This window comes from Monodelphis domestica, chromosome 3 (assembly GCF_027887165.1).
Source record: "Monodelphis domestica isolate mMonDom1 chromosome 3, mMonDom1.pri, whole genome shotgun sequence".
NCBI lineage: Eukaryota > Metazoa > Chordata > Mammalia > Didelphimorphia > Didelphidae > Monodelphis > Monodelphis domestica.
In genome coordinates, this window is record NC_077229.1 from 441,191,578 (window position 1) to 441,218,080 (window position 26,503).

General features: G+C 37.9%; 1 protein-coding gene across 2 annotated transcripts in view; it reads right to left on the reverse strand.

The window, feature by feature from the left end:
• The window catches only part of PRLR (prolactin receptor), a 259,059-nt gene extending 239,072 nt beyond the window's left edge, over positions 1-19,987 (reverse strand). Inside the window, exon 1 of one of the 2 annotated variants that reach the window (XM_007487466.3) lies at positions 19,349-19,987. The gene's annotated coding sequence lies outside the window, so the exon portion shown is untranslated. The remainder of the gene's footprint in view (positions 1-19,348) is intronic. The other variant, XM_007487464.3, reaches the window with a different exon arrangement.
• Positions 19,988-26,503: the final 6,516 nt, after the last annotated feature.

Here is a 26,503-nt window from a genome sequence, read left to right on the forward strand (position 1 = left end):
GGGAAAGGATATGTTCTCCAAGATCGTGAAAATTTGGAGCCTTCATAATCGTCAAACAGTGAGAAAGTGTGATCAGTGCCTAGTCATTTGTAGCAACTATAGGGAAGGAGAGAGGCTTGCCTTAATCTTTCCTGCCCTAGCAGGAACCTCAACCTGAGTCCCGAGAGTTGAGACCAAAAAGCAATCAGGTGAGTATCGGTGACTGTATCTTCTCTCCTACCTGACTGGTCTAGACTTACACATGTCGGAATTGTGGGTAACAGAAATAAATCACTGTCAGCATTTGGCTAGTTACTAAGTCAATATAGCCTTGGTACTTTCCCAATAATGTCTCCTTTATTGCTCTTTATATGTGATGATCTCAAGCAATTTAACAAACAGATTGCTCCTCTTTCTTGTAACTGAGGTACAACTGAGCTTGGTTCTTTTCTTTAAACTCAGGAGACTACTAACCCCTGTCAAACCCTTATATGATCAGAGAAGAGGAATGGTCCTTTGTCCCTTTCTTAAGTTTTTCCCTTTCATCTTGGCAAATGTGTGCCCTCCTCCATTCTCCTGGATTTATGTATTGTTTTCATTTATGTGCATAAGCACATATATCTCCCTTAATGGAATGCATGCTCCCGAAGGGCAGAAACTGTTCTTGTTTTTTGAATTTCATTCCTGGTACCTGACGCTGTGCCTGGTATATAGTAGGTGCTTCTTAAATGTTTGTTGATTTTTTAACAATAGTATTTGGTTAGCATTGATATAGCACTTTAAAGTTCTCCAAGCACTTTACCATGCTAACTCATTTCAGCGATTTATATTAAATATGGGAGGAAGTAGATGAATACTGTTCTGTTCTTTGCAGTATTCCACTCTCTTTTTCTAGTGAAAGAGAGTGAGTTATGCTCCTGATCTCATTATTTATTGTATACTCTGGAGGACAAGGGCCAATGGAGCCCTTAACTCTGTGAGGTAAGCCCTATTTACCTCAGAGGGCTATTGGAAGAAAAGAGCTTCTTAACTTGAGTAACTAAATAACTTGCCAGGTCCCAAAGAATGCTAGTGGCTAGAATATTGCAAGCCAGAATACTGTCTGAGGCCAGATCTAGAAGTATTGGCCCTCCTAACATGAGCTACTTACCCTTCCACCATATTTGTTGGGGAGTTTGTTGGTTTTGGACTTCAGCCTCAGGCTAGTATGGGCTGAATACACTCTGTGCTCATCCTTTCCTTCTCTTCTTCATTCTTTGTGTCGCTGCTACTGATTCCTAAATAAGATAATTTCAACTAGCTAACAAGTAGTTATGGAAACCTGTGTTTCCATAACTACTAACCAGGGATTTAATATTAAGAAGTAAATGTTTAAATCAGGAAAACAAGATTTCTTCTGTTTCTCTCCCTTTCTATAGTGTCAGGGCTAAGTTATCTATAGGGAAACACATAGAGTAAATAGACATGGTATACAGTGGGCAGCTAGAAATACAGTGGATAGAATACCTGGGTCTAGAACCAAGAAAACCTGAGTTCAAATCCAGCCTTCAACACTTAGCAGTTGTTTGACCCTGGGCAAGTCACTTAACCTCTATCTTCCTGTTTCCACATTTGTAAAATGAGGATAGTAATATCACCTACCTTACTGGATTGTTTTTGAGCATCAAATAAAGTAATGTTTGTTAAGCACTTAGGAGATCTTAAAGTGCCATATAAACATAAGCTACTATTTTTATTATTATCATATAAGTCAGGGCTCTGGTGCTAAGAACTCAACAAACTCCAAAGCTGGGTCTCTCTAGCTCCCACTCCACATTGTCTTTCTGTGTTATTATCAATGTTTCTCTCCCTCTTCATACTTATCTCTCTCTTTCTTTTTCTCTCTCTCTGTCTCTATCTATCTCTGTCTCTGTCTGCCTCTCTATCTCTGTCTGCCTCTCTCTCTGTCTCTCTCTCTCTGTGTCTCTCTCTGTCTCTCTGTCTGTCTGTCTGTCTCTCTCTCCATCCATCTATTAATCCATCAATCTAGTTTCAGAGATCATTTTGACCTGAATTGGTAGAGATAATTTCCTCATTTGGAACTTCCCTAAACTAATGAAATCCCAGTACCCATAATTCTATACTCGTAGTTTTAGAGAGTTTCCTGGTGGCACCAAGAAGTTAAGGTTCTTCCTAAGGTTATACAGTACACATGTCATGTATCAAAGGCTAGACTTGAACCTGGGTCTTCCTGACCTCAAAGTTTGCCCTCTATCAAGGATATCATAATATTTCTCAGTAGTATATAATTATAATTAGTGATGGTGATGCTGCTGCTGCTTATGCTATCTATTTCATAAGACTGTAGAGAGAAAATTACTTTTAAGGTATTATATGAAAGGGGGGTGTTATTTGCTTGAGGTTTAGAAAGAACCTAATAGTGTTTGCTTAACTTTATTGACCTTCCTTGCAACATTTTTTAGCATGCACTAAAAGCTCAAGGCCTCATGGACACAACTGAAATACATACTGACCTCTGAGAAGAAATAGAGTTTATAATTAAATTCTTTTTGGTGCCTCCAAGCAGTTGAACCTGGGGTTTCTTGATTGGGCAAAGAAGCAGCTTTGGGTTATGGCAGGTTGTGGTCTTCTAATCCAGGCTTGGTTGTTGGCCCCTTTAATCCACTAGGGCACATGGGAACTCTGTACTTGTTGAATTCCTCTTCAACAAAAATGGAACTGATGCTACCGTTCCACCTAACTGAAGCAATAATAGTGCCTTGAATCTTAAGGGTACTTTGAAATCCATTATTTCATTTGCAGCAAGGCAAAGTGAAGGAAATAGCAAGAAGGCACATGGCTAAAAGGGTTCTGCCAGTCTGTTTCTGTTCATGCTTGGCCAGGGTCATCCTAGTTCTTTCCTTTTCATTTATCTTGTTTCTATTCATGATGATGATGACTAAGAAACACGTATTTTATGAGCACTTTATGGTTATTAAATACTTTCTTATACATTATCTCATTTGATCCTCAAAGGCTAGTAGTGGAAGGGGAAAATGTTTAGCTAGAAGTCAATTCATCATTGAATGGTTTTGAATCCTTGGGAAAGGGGAAAAAACTTGTCACTGCTCTCATTTTAGTAAATAAAACAATTAAAATGAAACAGAACAAAATCAAACTGAGTGCCTAGGAGGTCATTTCACTTTCCTGGGCCTGTTTCCTCATTTGCTAACTGAGGGGACAGAACTTTGAAAGTGTCTCTTGTTTTCATCTTTGAAATTCTTTCTCAGGGAGTTTAAAAATATTCTGCCTTTGTCTTGGTGACACCCAAGGCAACTTTGCTCACTGGGTCACAGGAAACGTGCCAGATTTGTAGTCATCAGAATGAAGAACTCCCTTACAAAGTTAAATTTCCACAGAAACCAACGTTGTGGAGAGCATACTGATCTAAGCCCAAGATGGACCCAAGCAGGAAGGGGCCATAAATATATCAGATAACAGAAGGAGAGTTTAAAATAAGCCCCAAAAGCTAGAGTCCCAAATCAAATCTAATAAAATGAAATTAGTCAGGGCTCTGTACCAAGAAAGACAATATACTATAGTAGCTAGAGAGTCAATCTTGGAGTCAAGGAGGCCTGAATTCAAATTCTACTCTTGACACACACTGACAAGTGTGATCTTAGGCAGGGTACGAAAGGCTTTCAGGACCCCAAGCACCTCTCCAAGAGGTGAAGCTACAGGTGCCAATTTATACTGGTAGAGGAGGCTGGCTCATTGGGAGATCTTTGCAGAAATGAAGCCACAGCTGTAGAGCAAACACATACATAATACATGCATACACAGCATGCATATATACATGCATTCCTATAGCACATGCATGGATATACATACACGTAACCTATAGTGCACATATTCACATATAGCTACAGTAATGCATGTATAGACACATCTATAGTATATATTATAGCACATATACATAAGTACAGCAACCTACATACATCCACTGCATATGTGAGTATATGTGTGCACATATATAACACATCTACAGAACATGCCTATTTAAATACTCATCTAGTACATGTACACATATGCATATTTCATATACATCTACAGTAATTAGTTCAAATTACATATGCATAAGTAGTCATGTATATTCACACACACTAGGTGGATATAATCATTCACATATCTACAACACATTATATACACATACATGTATGGAATGAGTGTGCATCTACATATTTATATAGTAACATACACACACATGCTTGCATGCACATCTCTAGGCTAAATAGATAGACAGATAGATAGATAGATAGATAGATAGATAGATAGATAGATGGATGGATAGATAGATAGATAGATAGATACATAGACAGACAGACAGACAGATAGATAGATAGAAAGATAGATAGATAGATAGATAGATAGATAGATAGATAGATAGATAGATGGATGGATAGATAGATAGATAGATAGATAGATAGATAGATAGATAGATAGATAGATAGATAGATGGATGGATAGATAGATAGATAGATAGACAGATGGATTAATAGATGGACAGATGGACAGAGAGATGGACAGGTAGAGAGAGAGGGATGGATGGATGGATGGATGGATAGATTGCTAGAAAGATAGATGGTAGACAGAAACAGACAGACAGGTAGATAGAAGATAGATGCATACATACATAAATATATACATACATAGATACACAGATATATAGATAGATAAATAGATAGAAAGATGGATTAATAGATGGACAAATGGACAGATAGATAGAGAGACAGACAGGTAGATAGATGCATACATACATACATACATACATACACAAATATATAGGTAGATGGATAGATAGACAGAGAGACAGTCAGGTAGACAGAGATAGAGACAGACAGACAGACAAATAGATAGACAGACAGCTACTCCTACAGTACCTGTATATACACACATACATCTACAGAATATGCATATATAATACATATCTGCATACAGATAGACATCCTCCATATACATCAGAGTAAAGTATGTGTACATACATAGTAATGCACATATATACACAGCTAAAATACCTCTTGCAGTGCAGGTGTCTATAATGACTCACAATATACACATACATGTACTAGTGTGTGTATACCTGGCTCATCTATTCACATGTGCACACGCCTATGGGATATATATGCAGACAGATACACCTGGAGTAAATGTATGCACACACGCATGATGCAGAGCTCCACATATGTCTCCAGAATCTGTGTATACACAGACGCTTCTGCATTTACAGTAAGGTTTACATGTGCATGGTCTGCACACAGTCCCCTGTACGGTAGTGTACATACGCACTGATGTCTGCAGAACTTGAGTCTGTGCACAGATAATTGCACAGACACCCATAGCACATATATCCAGTGCACATAGCTGCACCTATGGCACAGTGTGCATCTGCTCCCATACTCCTCCAGACACATTTACTCAGTAATTTATCTATTCATTCTCAGCACGTGTTTCTATGTTCACACGCCTATAGCAGACATACATGCACACATCCTGCAGAATAGATCTAAGCATACAGCAGATGTAGAGTACGCAAACATCTACACATATACACAAAGATAGTCATATGCATGCATTCACTTAGGTTTAAAAAAACAATTATAGTGACACGATATGGAAAAAACTGAGCCGCAGTTCATCTGGAAAGAATCTGAGCAGAATATAAGGCTAATATGAGCTCCGCGCGATGTGTCTGGTTGAAAAAATGGGCTGCCACTTGGGGCTGCACACAAGGAAAGAGAGGGATGCGCAGGAGAGCGGCCGTGTGCTCCATGGTAAGAGGTCCAGCCTGCCAGGACCATGACTGGTTCTTCTACTCAGCCACATGGCCCTTGGCAAGACGTTGCACCTCCTGGAACCTGCTTCCTCTGTGTCAACAGAGAGAACAATGACCCATTGACGAGTGATTTTCCTCATACTAACTCTGTGAACAAAGCAATGCCAGTCTCATTTCCATGGTCCAGAGGATCTTAGCGGCCTCTTGACAGGAAGCCTCCATCATCCGGCATCCACAGAGTACGTTGTACACCTTGCCTATGGAGTGCCCATTCTCCTAACTGCCTCCCATCAGATAAATGCCCATCATGATAAGAACAGACTGTTTTCAAGAGAGGAATCATACATTATTAATAATCCCCTTAAATGCTCCATTTTGCTGATAGAAATTAAAATTAAGACAGCTATGAGGCATTCCCTCACGCCCATCAAACTGGCAAAAAGAACCGAAACCAACAAAACTCATCGTGCTGGGCTTTTGGAGAAATGGACACACTCATTCGTTGCTGGTGAATTACGAACAGGAGGACTTGGAGAACAGAATTATGAGCTTGGAGAACAACCTACTAGACTCCTATATAAGATACAAAAACAGAGGCTGGTGGTTCAGTCGAGACCTGAATTCAAATCCCCGTTCAGACACTCTCTGTGTGAGCCTGGGCAAGTCACATAACCACTGTTTGCCCCAGTTTTCTCAACTGTAAAATGGGAATAATAATAGCATCTGTCCCAGGATTGCTGTGAGGATCAAATAAGGTGATATTTGTAAACAAAATGCTTATTATAGTGCCTGTCACAAGAAGACACTACATAAACACTTATGTCCTTCCTTTTGCACTAAAACAAGCATGTCGGTTAACCCAATCATTTCATGTTAAAAGTATATACTTAAAATGTATCAAGAACAGAAGGGTTTCTGTTTAAAGATTTTCATAACAGCATTAAATATTATTTTAAAAATGAGAATCCATTTAAATATCAATAAAGGAATGGTTAGCTTAATTATAGTATTTTATGCAACAGAATAGAATATGTTTGACAATATGAAGAAATCTGGAAAGATCTAGAAGAGATAATTTAAATATTTTAAATGCTTAATTTTTTAAATATTTTAAAGGGCAGAAGAACAGAGACTACCTAAGAGGAACGGTTAATGAAGAAGAATGAACAAAATATTCTTATAGGGTCTTGGACCAAGTGAAAATTTTTTATACTTTATTTGTTGAAATTCATTTAAATGTAAATAATTAGCAATCTGGGCAGCTAGGTGCTCAGTGGATAGAGCACTGGGCGTAGTCAGGAAGATCTGAGTTCAAATCTGGCCTCAGAAACTTACAGTATTGTCCTTGGCAAGTCACTTAACCTCATTTTCCTCAGTTTCTTCATCTGTAAAATGAGTTGGAGAAGGAAAATGGCAAACTACTCCATTGTCTTTGCCATGAAAACTGCAAATGGAGTCATAGAGTCAGAAAAGACTGAAAATGACAGAAGAACAATTACTAAACAAATTTAGTTGTATTGATATTGAATATGAAATTTTAAATGGAATATTTAATTAAAATGTCATCTATTATTATATTCCACTAGTGAAGTCACATTTCTAATTTATATTCATTTGGTCATTTTGTAGGAGTGACACTGTTAAGCTGGAGAGCATACAGAAAGGGAGCAACTAGAACTGTAAGGATACTTCAAAGAATCAAATATGAAGAGTGGCAGAGGGAACTAGGAATGCTTAGCCTACAAAGGTGATGTGATAACTTTCTCCAAGCATTTGAAGAAAAGGCTGCCAAGTTAAAGACGGACTTGACTTTTAGTACATACATCTAGAGGGGAGATTCTGTATCAAATGGGTGGAAGTTACATGAAAGCAGATTTTTTTTTACTCAATACTGGGCCAAATTTTCTAAAAATCAAAGTCACCCAGAAATGAAATAGGTTGACTAGTAAAACTGAACAGCTTGTCAAAAGTAGTGTTTAAGGAAAGCCTGGAGGACCACATTTGTCCCAGAGTTTATAAATAGGAGTTCTACCTTGATAGGCAGCTTAGAATAAATGAGTGTGAGATTCTAGGTAGTAGAAAATTTGAGCATGTGTTTACACTCAATTATTATAGATAAAGGAAAGAAAATATAATTGTATAATCTAAATGCAATATATTTGGCTTTGGCGATAGGAACCCAACTGTTTGCTATGCAATTTAATTTACTATTTAGGTTTCTATTAAAGTTTCATAGGTACCTCCTTATTTTGGAACTACATGCTTAAGAGAGAGATTCATTGTGGAATGTATTCTCCTTTGACTTTGTTCATAATTCATTCATAATTACTACATTTCTTCCATGGAAAAGTTTACCTCTAAGAGGGAGAGATAATATAATATAGCGGGAAAAATACTGGATTTGGTGTCAGAAACCTGGACTTTAATCTTAGTCTTATCAGTATGATATACTGGGTCTCACTTTCCACATTAATAATACAAAAGGGATGGAGTCAATCATTCCTCAGTGAGCAAATGATCAAAGAATATGAACAGGTAGTTCTCAGAAGAAGAAATAAAAGTTTTCTATAGTCAAGCTAAAAAATTCTCTAAATTGCTATTGATTAAAGAAATGCAAATTAAAACAATTCTGAAGTACCACCTCACTGTCATTTTGACTAACATGACCAAAAAGGAAAATGACTTTTGGGGGATATGGGAATTGGGGATATTGGTGGTTGTATGGGAATGCTGGGGAGATATGGGGATATGGGAGGGTAGGGATATTGGAGGTGATATAGGAAATGTTGGAGGGGATATGGAAAAATTGGGACACTAGTACAATGTCAGTAGAGTTGTGAACTGATCAAATCATTCTGGAGAACAATTTGGAACTATGCCATAAGGGCTCTAAAACTGTGCATACCCTTTAACCCAGCAATTTCACTACTATGTTTGTATTCCAAAGAGATTTTTTAAAAAGGAAAGGATCAAGATATATGCAAAAATATTTATAGCAGCTCTTTTTGTGATGGAAAAGAATTGAAAGCTGGGGGGATAACCATCAATCGGGGATGACTGAACATGTGATACATGATTTTGATGGAATATTATTAGGCTATATATAAGAAATGAGGAGGACGATTTCAGAAAAAAAACAACAGGAAAGATATACGTGAACTGAAGCAAAGTCAAGTTAGCAGAACCAGGAGTATATTTTGCACAGAAAAACAATATTGTATGATGGTCAACATGAATGACTTTGCTATTCTCAATAATACACTGATCCAAGACAACTCTAAAGAATTTATGATGTAAAAGGTTATCTACCTCCAAAGAAAGAGCTGATAGAGTATAAATTTTTTTGGTTTATTACTATTTTGGGTGTGTATTTTTAAAATATTAATTTATTTGCTACATTAAAATACCCAATTAACTCCCTCCCTCCCTCCCTCTTCTTCCCCCATTAGAAAAGGTATCATTTGACAAAAAGATGTATAAATAGAACTATGCCTTGTTTCTATGTCATTTTTTTTCCTCTGGAGATGAACATACACAAGTAATTCTTCAAACAATATTTTTGTATTTTTTTACAACACGTCTAATATGAAAATATATTTTGCATGACTGCACACCAATAACCCTTGTTAAATTGCTTGCCATCTTAGGGAGTGGGAAGCAGCGGAGGAAAAGAAGAAGGGAGAGAATTTGGAGCTAAAATAAAAAAAAATCAAGGTGCATCTAGATGGCTCAGTGGTAAGTCAGATCTAGAGATGGGAGATCTTAGTTTCAAATCTGACCTCAGACACTTCTTAGCTGTGTGATTCTGGGCAAGTCACTTAATCTCCATTGCTTAGCTTTTTTTTTTACCACTCTTCTGCCTTAGAACCAATACACAGCATTGATTCTAAGACATAAGATAAGGGGATTTTTAATTAAAAAAAATGTTTTTACCTGTAATTGAGAATAAGATAAAAATAAATCTGAAAAAAATGAAAGGTGTGAGCAAGAAGATCCCAAAAGTTCTTTCTAGCTCTAAATTCTTGGTGATTGATGAGAATCCTGAATCAGTCAGTCAACAAGTATTTATTAAGGACTTATTATGTGCCAAGTACCATGTCAGGTGCCTGGGATACAAAGACAAAATTTAAAAAAAAATTAATTCACTCATGATGAAATATCATCCTTTTGATCATCCACTAAGTTTAGTAATGCATGAGTAGACACCTTGGAGAAGCTGATTAGTTGGAAAAGCCTTTTGATTTTCTGAAAATGAATAATGCATATGTGCATAATCTAGAATTAATAACACTTCATTTTAAGTTTTAATATCCTGTTAGTATTCCTTATTTGTTTTTTAGGCAGCTTGGTGGCACAGTGGATAGAAGAATGTTCTGGGACTCAATAATGTTTCTTTAAGTCTTTATCATTAAGTTCCTATCTGTGTGATCCTCTATTTCCTCATCTGTAAAATGGGGATAGTAACAAGACTGTTTTGAGGATGAAAAGATGTATGTTATATACAGAAAGCCCTCTGCAAAACTTAAAGCTCTCTATAAATATTATTGCCATTCCATAATTATGATTATTATGTCCTGATTAATTTTACAAACAAGGTACAGATATTTTGAATACCTATCAAGGTCTTTAAATCATCAAGTGATAAGAATTACAATGTTTTTTTTTTTCCCTCAGCATCTCCTGAAAATGCAGCACTGTTTTTTATTTTAAGGTAGGGTCTGTGGACTTGCTTTTTAAAGTATTTTGATGACTTGACTTTAATTTCTTTGTAATCTTAAGTATTTTATGCATTTAAACCCACTATTTTAAGAATTCATAGGCTTTACCAGACTGATAAAAGTCATTCACTCAACAAAGAAAAGAGCTCCTGTTCCAAGGGCAATGAGGTGGCAGAGTAGATAGTGTCAGGTCTGAAATTAGGAAGAATTGAGTTCAAATGAGTCTGGCACTTGCTAGCTGTGGCTACCCTAGGCAAATTGCTTAACCCTGTTTGCCTCAGTTCCCTTATCTATAAATTAGCTGGAGAAGAAAATCTTAAACTAGTCCAAAATCTCTGCCAAGAAAACTCTAAATGGCATCTTGAAGAGTCAGACATGAAGGAAACTAATGAACACAACTCTTGTTCTAACTAATTACCTGCCAAATTGACTGCTAGAAAGGATTACCTTAAACCTGCAATCCAAATTCAGATCAGACTTAAGGTACGATTTTCCCTTCTTTAATACCCTTTTTATCAGTTTGTGACATCACCTAACACTTAAATATCAAATGTAATCAGTGTTTACTTCCATGATATTACTTAAGTAGATCTATGATCTTCTTGGTATGGATTATCAACTGTACTAGAGTTGGTGAGTTATAGTGGGGGAAATTTATAGATGTTGTACCAGGAAGTAAGCAAAAGAAAGAGACTGAATCTTGAGCCCCTTCCCTACACTGCTTCCTGTTTCTTCCTTTACAACTGTCTGGATGAAGATTTTCTCACAGATGGTAAGTTGAAAATTTTCCCACTAATAACCAATCCTACAACTAATACTTTAACTAGAAGATATTTTATTCTTTAGGGAGAAGGGGGTAAGATGAGGTTGAGGAAAGAGGGAAATTAGGGTCTCCCTAATTCCAAGTTATCTTGTTGATTGAAGGTTTTGAAATAAAGTCAATTCAGAAAACAAAAATTATCTCCCTCTAAGGGTAGATATTAACAGCACTGTTAAAAGTCTCTTCTGGGCAAGACCAAATATCTCTTCAGCTCACAGCATAGGTAGAAGGCAATGGCCAGAGAGGAGATGAAGGAGGTCTGTCTTCCACCTTCAGAGAGAAACAGCCAAGGTCCTTCCCAGGCCCCTGGAGTCCTAACTGCCTTCCTTCAAGGCTCCATTGGAACAGTCTCTCTTCCTCTGATGATTTGTGTGTTCCAAAAGTTCTGAGCTCTCATTGTTTTTGCAGATACAACTTTTTGTCTTTGCCCATACTTCTTCACTTACACAATATCCTCCATTTTGGATTTGGGGCAGAATTACAACCAGGAATTCTGCATTCCTTTTCTCATACTTACCTATTATCTCCTAATTTCTTCTAACTGTCTAAACTATGATACTATACTGTTATAAAGTATGCCACAGAGAGGTACCTGGGTCACATTTGCACATGAAAGACAAGGGAAATACCATTTCTTGCTTTGTGTTACCTGATGCTTGGTTCTAATCTCCAGCATGGAAAGGAAGAAATAGGCCACTGGGGTTACAACTGTGTCTTAATATTGGTGATAGAAGGGAGAGGCAGATGAGTAGAAAAGGATGTTGGTGTCTCACCAATCTCCATGCTCACCCTTCTAGGTCCATTGGATTTATCATTCATGGTTTAATTAGAAACTACTAGAGCAGTCTCAGAGTAGAGTTCTATGTTTCCTCTCACTATACAGAAGAATGTGAGTAGGAATGCCTGCCCCATTCCCTTTCTTCTGCCTTCCTTCCATCTAATATAAGGCACCTTTCTTTCCCACCTATTGTTCTTGGTGCAAAAAATTCCCATTTATGGCTGCTGTCACATTGAATATGAATACAACAAAGGGAGAGAAGTCTGGCATTTCAGGTAGAGAAAATCAAATGAGCAAAAAATTGTAGGACATATATGGGAGTTCAGGATTTTTCAGTAAGATAATTTTCAATTCACCAACCATTATGATAAGTGGTTACTTGGTTTAAGGCAATGAAAAATAGAAAAGATAAAAGCAAAAATAGTCCTTGTTTACAAGGCTTTTGAATTGTATGGAGATATACATGAGGGAGGGAATAAAACATATAAATATCAATTTGACCCAGACAAATTTCAGTAAGGAGAGTGCCTATTGACTGGGAGGGTTTCCATAGGGAAAGGATTCTCAGCTGAATCTTGAAGAAGACTTTTATGATGTAAAGATGAGAAAGGAACATCCTGAGATTTGAGTGGTAGAGTAAAGGCATGGAATTAGAAGATAGAATGTTGAGTTCAGGAAACAGTTAAAAGTTCAGTTTGTCTGGAATGTAGTTTATGAATGGGAGTAATATGCAATAAGGCTGGAAAGATCAAAACAAGCCAGATTGTGGATGGATGGCCTTATGTGTCAAGACAGGGAATTCACATTTTATTATAAGAACATTGGAAAACCACCTAAGAGTTTTTGATAATAAAGTAGCAGAGTTAGACTTTTGTCAGAAATCATAATTTGGCATTTGTGTGGTAGATGGTTTGGAGAAAGGAGAGATTAGAAACTAGAGCCCATTTAGGAGGTTATAACAGTTTCGGTGAGAGGTAATGAATTAGGGTAGTAGTTTCAGAAATGAAGAGGAGACAGATAAGGGGTCTCTTGGAAGAAAGATCAGTAAAATTTGATAACTAATTGGACTTGATAGGTGAGGGAGAGGGAAGAGTAGAGATTTCAAACCTGGGTGTCCTAACAGAGAAACAAGAGTTTGGAGGAGAGGAAGGTCTAGGACATGACAATGAATTTTGTTTTAGACATTTTGAGTTTGAAATTTTTATGAGAAATAGAAATGGAAATGTTAAATGGACATTTGGTGATATGGGATCAGGAGAAATATTATTAGTTATATGGATTTCGAAATTGCTTGCATAAAATTATATGAATCCTTGGATGCTGATAAGGTCACTAAGAGAGAAGGTTATAGAGATAAAGAGTATCCAGGACAAAACCTTGGTGGGCACCTATGATTTGGGGTGGGAGATGGATGATAATCCAGCTCTTTTTCTAGATTAGATAATTTTAGATAAGTGGTGTTCAGGAAGGTAGATGGAGAAATTTGAGAAGCATTGCCCTAAAAGCTAAAACCCAGGGAGGAGAGATTATCCAGAAATTGAAAGATGGTTAATGCTGTCAAAAGATTGTATGGTCAAGGATAGGTGCAAATGGATATTTGGTAAGGATGGTGTGACTCAGAGTCCCATGATATAGTAGAAAGAATATTATATATGACATCTATTAAATTATTTCCTTGCTCTACATCCATTACTTAACATTTCTCTCTGTTTCCTCATCTATAAACTGAGATTGATAATAGTATATTTACTTTATACAAATTTCAAGGAAATTATTTTGCAAACTTAGGAGCACTACATAAACATCAGTTATTACTATTAATAATAATAATGCCAATGATATTTCTATAGCAGATCTTTTAAAGTAGGAGTCCAGATTTGTGATTTCATTGTTGTAGGGAACTCCCAGTGAGGAAACACCCTCTTTAATATAGATTGATACCCACCCTGCAACCTAGAAACTTAGAGTATTGTCTGAGGCATCAAGGAGGTATGTGAGTTGCCTGTAATCACACAGTGAATTTGTATTAGAGGTAGAACCTGACTGCCAGGTCTTCATGCCTCCAAGGGTGGCTTGTCATACATCATACTTTGAATATATATTTGCAAAGCACTTTCTTGTTGGTAGTTAGTTTTGGAGAGGGTGTAGAATTCACGACAGTAGTGAAAGTCAACAGAGCCGGAGGAAACAACGGAAAATTGGACATGGGAATCTATCCCCAAGATGACTAAATTTGAAGCCAAGAGGTAAATACTTCTGAAGTGGTAGTCTTTGGCTGGCTACCAGTTTGACCTTGATTCAGGGACCTCTTTTCTAGTCCCAGTCTCCTGAACCTGGACTTTGAAACAAGACCACAAAATGGTGAGATGCCAGAGCACAGATGACAATTGAGGCTTATTTAAACTGCATGTAACAACAAAATCCCCATTTTATAGCAAAGGGACATGGTACAACTGAGGCACCTTCAGTCTTAGCATTTCCCCTGCCCCTGTCTAATTGTCCCTCTCTCCACCTAAGGATAATGTTATCAGCTGAGGAAATCATTAAGGATTCTTCCAATTTCATTCATTCTAAACTCACCATAGTTTCCATTTTAGGAAGAGCAGGTTGATGAAAAATATTCTAAAATGGTCATTGTTTGATATTTATTTAGTTCACAATATTGGTATAACTGATTACAGAGCAAGGACCCACTAAACAGAGAATTTCAGAGACTGTCTACCTACAGGCAGTTGACACTGTTATTTCTAGCAGCTAAGATGCTAGCTCTTGTTCTGTTACTGTTCAGCTGGTTTCAGTTGTGCCTGACTCTTTGTGCCTCCCTTAGGGGTTTTCTTGGTAAAGATACTGGAATGATTTGTTGTGGGAAGCCAATAGATCCCACTGGCTGACAGAGTCACATTTTGAGAGATGGGGGCTGCAAGGCAGCCCCCTGAAAATAAGTCCTCTACTGATTCCCCCCTGTGTCTCCTCTCTCTCCAACTTCCCTTACTAATGGACTTGTTATGATTATTGTTCTCTCCCCAATATGGGAGAAATATTATGAGAGCAAATACTTATAGGTTTAACACACATATATTCCACTTTAATCCCCCTAGAATATTACCCTAAAAAGATTGCATTCACAGAATTAAAGTCTAAAGATCATTACCCATTGCCTCTCCTTTCTATCTAAATCAGAGATATGCTTCAAGGTCCCACACCCAACACTGGTCAAATGCTTGAGTACCATAAATCTTTCCTTACAGTTAACATACTCTGATTAATTTGTTGGTAAACAGAAACCAGACAACATTACCAGGCACTTTAAAGTAACACAAGAAAAACAGAACTTGTAAATTGAGGAAAATCCCAAATCTGGTTTGCTTTAAGTTACCTTTTAACCCTGTACTTAGATAGGAAATGTTTTGTTATTTATCTCCTAAGTAATTGTGATTGATTGTGAAAACTGATCAAAAGCACAATGATCCTCCCAGAAGGTCAGGAGGTACTAACTTCCAAACTACCCTATCCATGTCATTCATCTCCATCACAAAGTTTCTGTTATAGTAACATGGTAAATGATTACAGAATCCTTTGTTGTAGTAACATCATAAGATTGTTGATTAAGTGATTTGTTAATATGTTCAATACATTTGTTAATGTATTCAATTAAATGTAGAAGATCATGTATGTAGAAAATTGATGGTGTGCCAAAGTGGTACGTACTCATTAAGCCTATATAATAAAGAAACTTCTGTGCCATGGCAGAGTACTATGTGATGCCTACACATGTGGGACTGAACACAGCTAGTAAGTGTCTGAGGCCAGATTTGAATTTAGGAAGAAAAATCTTCCTGACTCCAGGGCTAGCGCTCTACCCACTTTGCCACCCAGCTGCCCCCAGCTAGAGGTCCAGCATGCTGGAAAGTGAATCAGAATGGGGGACATTTATTTCTTGGTTGAGAGATTAATGAGAAGAGCCTTGGAAATCCTTCTCATTGTTTTTCTCATTCAGAAGCTAGAAAATCTAGCAGGGGATCTGGGGGAGTGGTGAAAAGAGTTGCTTATCATATAGCAATCATAATTACTTTCCTGCTTCTAGCTCTCCTTTTTCTAATCCTAGGTTCTCAGATTTAGAGCTGGAAGAGATTTTAGAGGCAATTGAGTCCAACCTCTTCACTTTATAGATGAGAATTCAGACTCAGACATATGAGGTGACTTACCTAGGTTCTTACAATAAGTGTCTGGGATTGGCTTTAAACTCAGGTCTTTCTCATTCTAAACCTATCTATCTTCTACTTCATATGACCTCTGGAATCCACTTTTCATATTGCTGCTTAAATAGTCTTCCTGTCCACTGATATGATCATTGTGCTTTTCTTTTCTAGAGCCTTTGCTGTCTTATCACTGTCTAGTAAATAGCAGAAGCTCCTTATTCCCAGAATAAATCTCACATTCAAGGCCCACCACAATTTGACTCTAATTTGCCTTTTGAGTCTTATCTTTAACTATTCCCCTTCATTTATTCTACATTTCAACCTAGACTACTGTTGTGTGTCCTCCCTGCCTGGTCTTCTACTTCCAGTCTTTGCTTATGTTAATCAAATCTGATACTCTAGGGGACTGTCCAGCTCTTCCATTCCTCCTCCTAGTTACCTTGAAGATTTTCTTACTTCTTTGCCTAGAAAGAACTTCTTCCCAGTAATTCCTCTTATTGAAATGCATCTCTTCCTTCAAATCACAACTTGGGTCCCACCCTCTTCCTGGAAGTCTTTCAGCAAAGGAGATTTCTCCTTCCCTTATCTTCTCATGGCACTTCTTTTTGACTGTTTGCCCTTATAGGCCATAGGTCTATAAAGGGTATAAGAGGCCATCTAGAATAAAGCACTCATTTTACAGATTTGGAAACTGAGGACCTTAAGTGATTTGATCAAGATCATACAGGGAGTTAGTAGCAGAGGGGAGATTTGAACTGAGGTCTTTAAAATGCATGTTGCCTCTATCATATTTTGTTTTGTATAATAATAATAAAGCTAATACCGAACACTTACATAGTAGCATTTACCATGTGCCAGGCATTATGCTTAGTGCTTTACAGTTAGTTATTATCTCTTTTGATCCTTACAACAAACCTAGGAGGCATATGACAATTGTGTGTTTGTCATTTGCCCTTTTCTTGAGATGTGAATTTGTGTTTTCATCTTTGTATCCCCAGTGCCAGGCATGGTATAAATGCCCAAGTATAAAAAGAAGATATTTTGTTGAATTAAAATAAAGAGGAAAGACCAGGAGTGATAGAGAAAGCACTAGTCTCAAGTCAAGAATCCAATCAAAACTGGACTCTGTTGCAACTCACAATGGGTAGGTCACTTTCCTTTAGATAAGACCTAGTTTTCTCATCTGGGGAATGAGAATATCAGAGTAGAGAACACTTTCAAGCTCTAGTTAACTCTATGATTTAACTAAAAGGCTGTGAAAAATTTGTAGCTGAGCTGAGCTGAGCTATGTCAGAGACAGTGGATTAGGAGGAGAAAGAACCCGGAGAGACATTTCTCACATATATTGACTATAACAACCTCTTGGGCTTCCTCGAAGTTCTTTGTAAATGAGCGAATGGATGATGGTCTACTCTTGTAGAAGGACATTCCTAAGTAGGAGTTCTCTGTGCCAGTGAACTTACAGGTTGAAGTCTTTTCTTTTTAATAGCTAGCATTGGTATAGAACTTTAAAAGACATTACATATGCACTATCTCATTTGATTATTGGTAGACAAAGATTGCTTTGGCTCCTTTAGGAACAAATCCTTTTCTCTCAACCAGTTTAGGTATTAGAGACAGCGTGCCTTGCTTTCTTTCCACCCCACTTTCTCTTCTTCTCATTCAGTACCATGATGCCTTGATTAGCTAACACAGCAATGAGCCAGTCAATAAAATGAAGTCATTCACTGGCCAGCTGGAGTGGTACCCTTAGCTTAGCATACACGGGTCTTCCAAAGCAAGGTTGAAGTTTTGGACAGGTTCTTGTTTCCACTCACCTCCTACATTCTACAGAGAATCATAGAATTTAAAATTTGGGAAAGCCCTTGGGATTCATATGGCCCAACCCTCTCATTTTACAGAGGAGGAAATTGAGACCCGGGAAGTCAAGCAACAACTTCTGGGTTATACAACACACTGGGTAGCAGCATTAGGGCTAGAATGAATCCCCAGGGAGGACTGCATTGAGAATGAGAGCAGGGCTCTTCGCCAGACAACCAGATGAATGGAGATGAATGAATCCATCTGGTCGCACACTTTTTATATGAATTATTGTTTTGCTACACACTTTCAGGCCCTGGCATGGAAAAGCCTAAGTTGAGGCTGTTTGTTATTTAAGCACACTAGACTGCTTCCCCTGGATACAGGTAGAGGTCAGTAAAAGGATATTTTCATGAGGAAAGAACTCCTACTCCAATCCCCCTTCTCTTGTTGCTCTCTGGCTCCGTAGCCCAGGGAGTTTGTTTTCCTCCCCTGCGCCCCACCCCCCACCTTTGCTTCTTTCCTATTCCCACCTGACACTCTCTCCCCGGTTTTGGTTCATTGCTTCACCAGTCTGCTCCTTTGCAGTTGCAAATCAATGCCTCCCCTCCCCCTTCATTCATCCATATTTCATCTTTCTCCTGTAGGCAATCCTCAGGTAGGCGCAGGTACCTCTAAACTTTTACTTGTTTGCCACATGATGGGACTCCCAACAGGTGGGTGAACTCTGGATTCGTTGCCCGGGGATGCTAGGGAACAGAGTGGATCTGACAGTGCCAATCAGCCTTACACTAACAGCTCACTTCTCTTCCCCTTTCTCCTTTAGACATAAATCGTTTACATCCGGAAAAGCCCACAATCACATCAGCTACATCTGAATACACCTTTTAAAAGGCTAATGCATCTGTGTGCAGTAGTAAAGCTTTATGTGTTTGTCTGAGGGGGAACCAAAACCTCTCGGTTACAGGTTATTTTTAGTCTTACCATCAGGGTCGATTCCCAGTCTGTGATCAGAGCCCTAGTTTCCCCCACGTACTCTTTGGAGAATTAATTGCACCTAGTATGCATCCGCTAGGACCTTGATTCCTTTGAGCTTTTCTGGCTTCAATAGCATTGAACATTTCTCACCTTCCAGTCCTTTCCCCACTCTCCACGCATGCAGACGGGAAGACCTACAGCCGGATTTACAAGCAGACACATTCTGGCAGCCCTAAGCCTAAGGTTTAGCCACAGGATACTCACTTTTGCCAGAGAACCAAGTCGGGCAGGAGACATATCAATCCAGGGACACTTCCTGAAAAAGGACGTGAAAATCCATCGTGGGTAAAAACTGTTTCATGAACAGTCAGTAAATCTTGAGAGACGCATGTGTATGAGGGAGAGAGAGAGAAGGAGAGAATGAGAGAGAGAGAAGGAGAGAAGGAGAGAATGAGAGAGAGAGAGAGAGAGAGAGAGAGAGAGAGAGAGAGAGAGAGAGAGAGAGAGAGAGAGAGGAAAATGTCTATGGACTACAGTGCTACAGTGCTGAGTACACTGTATCCAGCCTGACAGCTCTGTGAGAAATACTACTCTATGCACTTGTTCACTCTTTCTCCATTAGAGGAGGAGCCAGTGTTGCAACATTTATGTTCCTTGCTCGAGGCAAAACACTGATTTTCTTCAGCATGCAAAATGTCCAGTGGCTGCCAGATTTACAAGGTTATGGAGGTAGTTAGAAGACCTGGAATGCAACAAACTCAGAGAAGAAATAGATGATTCTCCCTAAATCAGCTTTGTATTCTTCATACCATGGATTGTCATTTAAGTCTGTATTGGGAAAACACACACACACACACACATACACACACACACACACACACTCACACAATCCTCAATCATTTCTTAATAAATCTAATAAGCTCTAAGAGTCAATTTCTTTGGGCAGCCAAGACAAGGAACAGCAGGGTATCAAATTGCCTTCTTTCAGTGTGATACTAGGCAACCACAAATGTCCACAGTTGGGATTGAGAACAGGGAGCAGGATTCTCCTAGATGCCCAAAGAGGCAATATTGGAGTAAAAAGGGGGGTAAGACAGACAAGAACTCAAAGAGCTTTTTTTCTTTCTTCCTAAGCATCAAAGACTCATGAACAGCCACTATCTCAGTGTGGAGGTTTTGTTGTATGCATAACAGGAAAAACAGCTAGAAGACAGCACAATAAGTATTCTATGTTCTAGTGTAAAGATGCTCTTGGTTTTTCCAAAGATCTGCAATGTAGTTATTTGAAAATAGCTTCGTGATTTGTTATTGTTGTTGGTTTTTTTTATTTTTAACTCAAGGACAACACAAAAAAGAGGGATGGAGGCAAATGCTTATCTTTCAGGATTTAAAGTTGCCAGTGTCTGTGTGATGGTACATTTTTCATATTTATCTGATTTACATACTGGAAAAATAGATCCTAAATAAAGACATTAGATTACAAGAACATTATAGAAATGCCAGCCTTTGTCATACTTTATTAACATTTTGGGGAATGGTGGGCTAGTCGCTGGTGGGCAGGGGCTACTCACTGTTCAGTACTAAAGGCTAATGAAAAATCCCACAAGGATGTTAAGTGCCATGGAGACAGAGAATATTTTTTGTGCCCAAAACTCAGAGGCAGCTGCAGAGACATAACCTACTCATTTTGATATCTGTGCCCTACATCTAGACCATATCTGGCTCAACTGGCCAGTAGTGTCCCCAGCCTATCAGAAACCACAGGGTAGAAAGATTCCCAAGTGACATAATAAGACTGCTGCCAAGCCTTTTAGACCTCAGTAAGTAACCCTCCTATTTTAGGTTAATTTTTCATCAAGATTATGAAGGAGAGACACATGCTCTGGCTGGGTCTACCAAGCTGGGAGAACACTGGACATAGGGCTCAGGGATGGACTCTGTGTCTGCCATCTGGTAACTGGCCTAGCTAAGTTTGCAGGCTGCAGGTGATGCTAGGCTTTGTCCATAACGGTAACTGAAAACCATCTGCTAAGTCATAGAGGCTTTATAATCTTCAGTGAGGAAGGGGTTACCCAACACAAAGATCATTGATCTTGAATTTATAAAAGGAGGACACAAAGACTTTTAGGAATGCTTGGTGGCAAAGTGGGTAGAGTGCCCAGACCTGGAGTCAGGAAGATTTGAGTTTGATTCCAGTATCAGACATGTACTAACTTGGGTTAGTAACAAGTAAGTCACTTGTTTGCCTCAGTTTCTTCATCTATAAAATGAACTAGAAAAGGAAATGGCAAACCATTCCAGTATCTTTGCCAAGAAAACCCCAGATGGGGTCATGAAAAATTGGACATGATTGAAAAAATTGAATAATATCAACTCAAGGAAGATTATTGTATTTGAGGGAAGAATTTAGATAAGAAATAGTACCTCCACTCTTCAGTTTACAGTTTAATAGAGGGATGTGATATATGGAGGTATTTTTATCATATTTTGAAATCTGACCTGGGACTGGTAAATGAACATTTATGTAAAAGAAACAAAACCAAACAATACAAAATAATAAACAAAATATACAGATATACATATATGCACATGTGTATCTGAGGAGTATATATATGCATTAAAATATTTATATATGAATGTGTAAAGCACTAGAAAGCTAATTCTTTAAGGGTTGGGTTCATATCCTAAGTATCTTTGCCTTTACTACAACATCCAGTTCAATACTTTTTCATTTGGGGAAGTAGTCAAATATTCATCAATAAATGCTTCTTCTTAGTTCACTAGGGGAAAAGCATAGGCACTATTCCCCATTCTCCTCCCCAGAAGGTTGTTCTATTTCCATTGTTGAGCAATATTTTTTTTGTAGAGAGATGGGTTCAAATCCTGCTTCTGACACTTAAGAACTATGTGACCATGAGCAGGTCCCTTAACTTCTCTGAGATTGTGCCTTTTTTTTTTAAAGTGGAGATAATAATAAGCATAAAGTTTATATTCCAGGATGGTTATGAGATGGCAACGAGATATTTATTGAATGGGGGAAAATGCTTTGTAAACTTCTAAGTATAGCCAAGTATAGGCTTGATCATGTCCACTCCTCTGCTCAAAAAAACTTCAGAAATTTCCAACCCTTTTGCCTGGCATCTAAGGCTCTTCACAGTTTGACATTCTTCCTGACCTTTCTAGGAGCTCCTCTACTACTCCCTCAAATACTTTCCTCTTCAAACAAGCTGACCAACTATCTCCCCTTGTACATAAACTCCATTTTTCAACCTTGTTACCTTCTCCATATGTTTGGAATACCCTCTCTTTTGCTGTCCCCTGCCTCCTAAGCTGGTGTCATCTTTTAAAGTCCAACTTAAATGCCATCACCTTCATGAAGCTTGCCTGCCCTGATCCCTTCCTAAGGTAAGCCAGAGATTGGAAACTACATTGGATTTGGGCCAGCCATATGACCTTGGGCAAATCACTTAAACTAGTTTGCCTCGATTTTTTCATCTATAAAATGAGCTGGAAAAGGAAATGGCAAATGATTTCCTTATCTCTGCCAAGAAACCCCCCAAATAAGGCCATGAAGAGTTGGACATAACTAAAAACAACTAAGAGGATAGGAATTCAAATTCAAGTTACTTGTATGATATTAGGCAAGTCATTTAACTTCTCTAGACCTCAGTTTCCTTATCTATAAAAGGAGATATTAGATTAGATAGCTCCTAAGGTTCCTTTCAATTCTAAGTATATGCACTCTGACTCCTTGGTTTTCATGTCTCCAACGTATTTACTCTCTATGATTTTGTGTTATAGTTATTTGTATATGTATCCTATCTCTTTGTTACTCTGTAAATTTGAGAGAAGGAACCATGTCTTATATGAGTCTGAAATTTATTTAAAATGTTTGTTGAGTTAAACTCCTGATTCTCATATTTATCTTTAATGTTGGGCCACCACAACCATTTGCTTTCTCTGTTCTTTCTTTTGGGCCACTGGTTTTGGGGCAAGAAAATTTAAATAATCAATTGATTCCGTTTCTGATAAATTGGAGCTATTTAATTTTACTTGGACCTTTATTGATGCTCAATGATGCCTTTTATTGTTCTCTTCTTGATTCCCTATCAAACCCTTCATAGTGACTGTTAAACATTTTCAGCTCTCCTCAAGTCTTTAGTCTCACTCACAATCTCTTCTAGGAGAAATTACTTCAGTTCCTTTCTGATATGAGGTCCACTTACTCACCTTACAATATCCTCTTCCTATCTCAATATATTATGGTCCTCACAATCTGCAGATGAGAAAGAATTCTTCCTATATATAACTTCCTGTGTTCTTTCTTCCCTGGGACTTAGCATTACTAATTATTTCTTTTCTTTCTCCAATCTGCAGTCTCTAGTTTCAGTCAGTCAGTCAGTTAGCCAATAAATATTTGTTGAGCATCTACTATGTGCCAGGGACTCTATTAAATCCTTCTCCATGAGTTCCTAACCTTAACCCTAACCTTAATCTCTTCTACTAAAAACTTCACTCAATTCTGCTCTCTCCCTGAGCTCCATTCCTTGCTTTGAGCTTCATTATGGGCTGAACTTCTCCAGAGTGGTATATATTTGCTTTCCTAATACTTATTCATTTCTTATCTTCTCAAAATGTAATATTCCATCAATACACAATGAGATTTTTTCTAAGGTCACCAAATGACCTCCAATCAATTGATTTAAGGGACTTTCCTTATTCTTTCCCAACTTTTGACCTCTCCATTATCCATCTGTTTTTTTCTTGAAATTCTCTCATTTCTTGTCTCTCTCCCCGCCCCCCCCCCCCAACTCTTCCTTAGACTTTCTTGCTTCTCTTGTTTTCTGAGTATGAGTGGTTCCAGGCAGCTTAGCTTAGGTCAAAATGAGAAAAGAGCTGAGATGATCCCTAGAATTCTTTCTAGCTCTGAAATCCTATTAATGCCCCTTGGGGATCCCTTCCAGAAAGGCAAAGTCAGTATGGAAGAGTGAAAAGAGTAATATATTTGGAATCAGGAGATATGATTTGAATTGTAGATAACTGCAGTGCCTTTCTTGAGAGGAATGTACTTAGCAGATAGAGAGCCAGCCTCAGAAACAGCAAAATGAACTGAGTTCAAGTGCTGCCTCTGTTTTATACTGGCTCTACAACTAGGCAAATCACCATACTTTTCAGTGACCCATGCATTCCCTATAACTGACTTGAACTTACAGAATAGAAGCTAATCAAAAATGGCAGAAGTGATTTTCTCCTCAGGACTTTACCAATAAAATGATAGGTCTCAAACAAATCCCATCTTTCACAAAAGTCTCCTTCACATAATCAAGGGTTTCATGACTATAGCTTCTTGCTTCTATGTGGGTTTCAACCAATTTGCCTACTGGATATTTATACTTGTATTTGTAAATGTCCTCTTCAAGTTAGCATACCTTAATCTGAACTCATCAGTTTTCCCTCCAAAAACTGACTCTTTTCTGACTTTCTTAATTTGTTCTATAACACAATCCTAGTCATCCTTGTTTTGAACTTTGAAGTTTCATCTTAATTGTTTTGCTTCCCCAAATCAAGAACTTATCTAGCCCTTTTCATTCTTTGTTTCTTGTTTTTAGACCCCATTTCCTATTAAGTGGAGCTAATGAACAATTCCAACTTTGTCCCTTCTAACCAACTTCCCCCTCTTCCAATCCCCAATCCCCACTTCCATAGTCATTTGGAAGAATTGGTCTAATCAGAGAATGATGATCATACAAGGGGAAATCAATGAAAAAGTTGATTCTTCATTCTTTCATTAGCTAGAAACTTGTAGTTGAGGCATTAGAATACATCTTCATTTCTACGTCATATAACTTCTGCATTGTAAAGTTGGAAATCTTTTTTGTTTATTTTCCAAAATAAAATACTTTGATGATCAAGTTTTCCTTAGTTAATAATGCACCCTTCTTCAACCAAAAACATTTCAGAACCACACACATCCTTTTTCCTTCTTGAAACATGAGCTTCACTCTTATGGTGATTAGGAGAATATTAAAGAATAAAATGCACTCTCCTCCCTCATTTCTAGTATTCTCAAGTTTATCTACACTTAAGTTTCCTGATTCCCCTAGTCCATTCCATGTCATCCTTCCCTAGCCTGTAGCCATATTCAGGATACATGTAGGAAAGAGCTTCTTATTACATAACCAAATGGCATGACAAAATCCCAAAGCCTTCCTAGAGTCTAGGGGAAATACCATTCCCTAAGAAAGTCACTGCTGGTCCATGACTATAAACCAGTTTCACCAAACATAATTTCTCTCCGACCCCCACACCCCTTTCATTCTAGCAGTCCTTCATGTGAGAAGGTGACTGTTTGGGCTTAAGCACTGTGGGGCAGATAGGTAAGCAGGCAGAGAAGACTGTTTCTGGAATGGAATAGGTACAATCTTTCCCAGATGAACATGTAGTACAAAGATGCTATGAGGATCTAGGCATCAGTGGATTCTAACTCAAAGGAAAGAGAAGTGAACCTATTGAATATTATGTTACAGGCATAGTAACCCTTTAAAATAAGCTATATATCACTTAAGTTGATGATGCTATAGTATTTGATTACTGATCCTCAAGTGATTTGAAAGAGTTGTGGCAATTCACTTTGGCCTAAAAGACTCCCAGGGAATAACTTATGCTAGGTTGGCTTTCTCTCGCACTTACATTTTTGTCACCTAAACCTACAGGGTAGATAGCAGATACAGATATATATTGACAATTTTACTCTATTGATATGAAAACTGAGGTTACACAAAAGTTAAATTATTTTCCCCTTTGAAATGAAGGTGGGTCAAATCTCTTTGCTTTTCATTTTGCTGAATAATTAGCTAAAAAACATATTGTGAACAGAATTTCCTACTAGACAGATGATATTAACAGTTCTTCTTAAGTCACATAAGGAGTGGCGATGTGACCATATCATGATTTAGTTCTGATTCCAAGAGATTCTTGTGTTACTATACTATACTATACTATATATATATATATATACATATATGTATATACACATACTATAAACAGAAAAAAGAGATAGATGGATGGTTAGAACATGGTTGGATAATAATCTTAGAACAAATATTTTGATATTTCCATAAGCTGTCCAGTTTGGCAAAGACACAGAATGATAGAGGTTGGAGGGATTATATAGATTGTTTTGTTCAATTTTTTAATTTATCTGAAAAACAAGTTGAGTCTCTAAGTGGAGAAATGACTTGTATAAAGGTACACATAAAGATAATGGCAGGGTAAGGAACAGACTCTGTGTCTTGCAATTTAGCACAGTGGCACTAATACCAAGCTTGGAGTCAGAGGACTTAAGTTCAAATCGCGGTTCTGTTCCTTGCTTCCTGTGTGATCTTGGGCAAACATTCTTTGAACTTCTGTTTCCTCATT